Here is a 3,724-nt window from a genome sequence, read left to right as displayed (position 1 = left end):
TACATGACATTACAGATGAAGCGGTTCCTCTATTTTAAAACTTATTGGGCTATTTTTTTTTATATGTTTTTCCTGAGTCGCTTTTTTCTTTTTGCCTTGTAAAACTGACTGATGGAGTTTTTTTTTAGCCAAAATCATCAAAATGGCACACGCAGTTCACGAACTTTTCGCAAAATCAAAAAACGCTCTTTATTTTTTGTTCTCACACATTCTAATGTTGCAAAAGTTGTGCCAAGAGACATACATAAAAATCACTACTTTTTACAAAGTTACAATTGATGGGAATCCTGAAAACCACCGACAATGGTAAATATAATAGTAATAATAATAAAAAACATAACCGAAACAACACATCGAAAACAGACTTTTAAAAATGCATAAATGAAAAACAAGCAAAAACCACTAAAACAAAGTAAAAAGTAAAACTGCAATAATAAATGGGGTCCTATCTGTATATGCCCAGAGTGGGGAATTAAAATAAAAAACAAAAAGTTTTCATTGCCCACACTGTAAAGGCTGCTGGCTCGTGCTAAGCGAATGTGCTTGAATAATGTGTTATCCATATGCTCGGGTGGTAATCGAGTGTTTTCGGCGTGCTCGAATAATATGTTCCATCCCTGCGGCTGCATGTCTCACGGCTGTTCAACAGTTGCAACACTTAGGCCGGAGTCACAGTACAGCGAGATACGGCCGAGTCTCCCAGGTTAAAACCAAGCTCTGACACCGGACTCCGGAGCGGAGCGTGCAGCTCCATGTATTGCTGTGCGGCTGCACGCTCCGCTCCGGAGTGCCGGCGCCAGAGCTTGGTTTTAACCTGCGAGACTCGGCCTTACAGGGATTGCGTAACAAACAGGGAATCCCCACATGTGTTGTGGCTCTCAAACAGCCGTGAGACATGCAGCCGCAGAAACGGAACATATTTTTCGAGCACGCGGTGCCGAAGACACTTGGTTAGCATCCGAGCATGCTCCAATAACACCTTATCTCAGCACGCTCACTTGTCACTACTCTTGGCTTTTTTTATTTTTAATTCCCCACACATAATTTAAAGTAGTATAAAACCCCTTTAATTAAAGTAAACGTACCTGAAAAATACAACTCTTTCTTTCTCTTTTACGCCGGTCTTCCAGAAATAGCCTCATGATTGTAACAGCAACAAGATCCTGCCGGCAAGAAGGCTTGAAGATGTTGAGCCCCGTGACCCTGACATGGAGGACAACTGGAAGATATTTCCCTTGATGAATTAAACAGCAGGCTGAATCAATCTCTGCAGGTCGATGCTATAACAGGGGATTTATCTGAGCCAGACACCTCTTGATCTTGTAAAGGATTACTCCATTCAGGAGAGAACCCGCATATAATATCTGTTCTGATTATTGCCTTCGGGAAGAGGAGCGCTTCCACGTGGGCCGCTTTGCCATATTTTCCTTTAATTGATATTGCCTTTAAAGTTGTTGGATTTTTAATTTGTTGAGAAAATGTAATATTCTGCGTCTACGGCTAGGGCTCCATTTTCTATCACCTTCTTCAGGGCATGTGCACACAACGTCTTTTAGAGTTTTTCAAGGCGAAAACCCTACAGGTAAGGCCGGCGGTCATTTTCCTGGATTGGTTTTGCTTTTTTTTTCTGCATTTTAAAGTATAACTAGGAAATCTCGTGAAGAATGGACACATCACTTCTTTTAACCGTTTCATCGTTTCCGACGTATTTAAAGGACGTGGCATAAGATGGAGCACCTGCACAGCAATGTCGCTTTAACTCTGCTGCGCGTTAACGCTCATTCCTCATTTTGCAGCAATTTCTCAGGCGGAATTTGCCTGAAAAAAGCCGCAATGTGCATGTAACCTTAGCTTTAGGCTGGGGTCACACTTGTGAGAAACTTGCACGAGTCTCGCGTCTCAATACCCAGCACTCGGGACCGGAGTGTGCAGCTGAGCGCTCCGGTCCGAGTGCCGGCGGCAGTGCCGGGTATTGAGACGCAAGACTCGAGCGAGTTTCTCGCAAGTGTGACCCCAGCCTTAAGATGGTTATACTGTCAGGACTCCGGCAGTCCCCTCAGCATCATGACAGCTGCAGCCAATCAATGTAAGTGAGTGGATCACCCCTTTAAGCAATGATCTAGTCACTTTTCTTAGGCTGGGTTCACATTGGTGTTAGGTTTCGCTCATATGACTGTATTTTTGGTTTGAGTGCGATCAATGAAAAAACGGACCAATGTTATTCAATGGGGCAGTACAGATGTTTGATTTTTTTTTTTTTTATTAATGAATCACAATGTGCATTAGGCTGTGTGCACACGCTGCGGATTTTGCTGCGGTTCCGCAGCGGTTTTGGCCGCTGCGGACCCGCAGCAGTTTTTGCTGCGGTGTACAGTACAATGATTCCCTATGGGAATCAAAAACCGCAGTGCAGACGGTGCGGAATTTTCCGCGCGGATTATCTGCGGTTTTCAATCCGCAGAAAGAATTGACATGTCAATTCTTTCTGCGGATTCTCCTGCGGTTTGCCATCTCCTCCATTGAGGAGATGAAAAACCGCAGGGCAAAACCGCAGAGCAATCCGCAGGTAAAACCGCAGGTCTTTTGACCTGCGGTTTCACCTGCGGATTGTACAAAATCCGCACCTAATCCGCAGCGTGTGCACACAGCCTTAGGTTCTTCCCTGAATCGCATAAGATTTGCCCATTCAAGTCCATGGGTGCACGAAAAAAAATCAGATTCTGCACGGAGCCACAGTATAATATACGATTTTAGGAAACTGTAAATGGCCTTGTAAATTAGTGATATGCTGCTTACCAAAAAAAAAAAACTCAAATAATTACACATGGATGAGAAGTGAGACAGAAAATTGAAACTGTACTTTTTTTTATACGCTGGTGTAAATCCAGAATTAAGAATTCCATTTTTATGTTTTGCATCTGGAACAGGACGGATACATCACCTGGCAGACGCCAGCGCCAGCAGACGGAACCTAATTTAAGGGAATTATTCTGGTAAAACTCACAGGATCTGTGTTGGAGCCGCCTGATATGCAGATGTGAACCCAGTCATGGTGACTCTAGAAAGCAGAAACCATGCGTCTTTTCCACAGAACAACGATAGGAAGAGCGATGAAAATCGTTCCTGCACCCTGTTCCAAAAAAATGAGACTGGTGCCAACTGTCCTACCTGCTGCGTATTGTGCCTCCGTCTCAGGCCACGTTCACACAGTCAGTATTTGATCAGTATTTTACCTCAGTATTTGTAAGCCAAGAACATGAGAGGAAAAGTATAATAGAAACTCGTCACCACTTCTGCATTTTTCACCCACTCCTAGTTTTGGCTTACAGATACTGAGGTAAAAAAAAACAAACCCTCACTAAATATTCAAAGTGTGCATGTGGCTTTACATTTCCACAATGAAAACGGAGTGGATTTTCAGGTCATGTGTACACGTTGTGTATTTGGTGAGTTTTTTACCTCAGCATCTGTAAGCCAAAACCAGGAGTGGGTGATAAATGCAGAAATGGTGACTTGTTTCTATTATATTTTTCCTCTGATTGTTCCTCTACTGATTTTGACTTGCAAAAACTGAGGTAAAATACTGACCAAATACTGAACATGTGAACGTGGCCTTATAAGCTCGCACGTTAATGTCTGTATTAACCCCTTAGTGACCACCAATAAAACTTAAACCTGACCTGAGATATAAGTGAATAACATCCCCCGACGGGTCAAAATGCAG

General features: G+C 43.2%; 1 long non-coding RNA gene across 1 annotated transcript; it reads left to right on the top strand.

Moving 5' to 3' along the window:
• Nucleotides 1-820: 820 nt before the first annotated feature.
• Nucleotides 821-3,470, top strand: LOC141058976 (uncharacterized). The gene is made up of 3 exons (XR_012222356.1): nt 821-950; nt 1,131-1,582; nt 2,928-3,470. It is a non-coding gene; the product is annotated as an uncharacterized lncRNA (long non-coding RNA).
• The last annotated feature ends 254 nt before the right edge of the window (nt 3,471-3,724 follow it).

The sequence above is a fragment of the Dendrobates tinctorius genome, unplaced genomic scaffold (genome assembly GCF_039654945.1).
Source record: "Dendrobates tinctorius isolate UK_male_01 unplaced genomic scaffold, ASM3965494v1 ptg000222l, whole genome shotgun sequence".
Taxonomy (NCBI): domain Eukaryota; kingdom Metazoa; phylum Chordata; class Amphibia; order Anura; family Dendrobatidae; genus Dendrobates; species Dendrobates tinctorius.
Note: the sequence above shows the minus strand (reverse complement) of the source record. Positions and strands in the feature narration are given on the sequence as shown.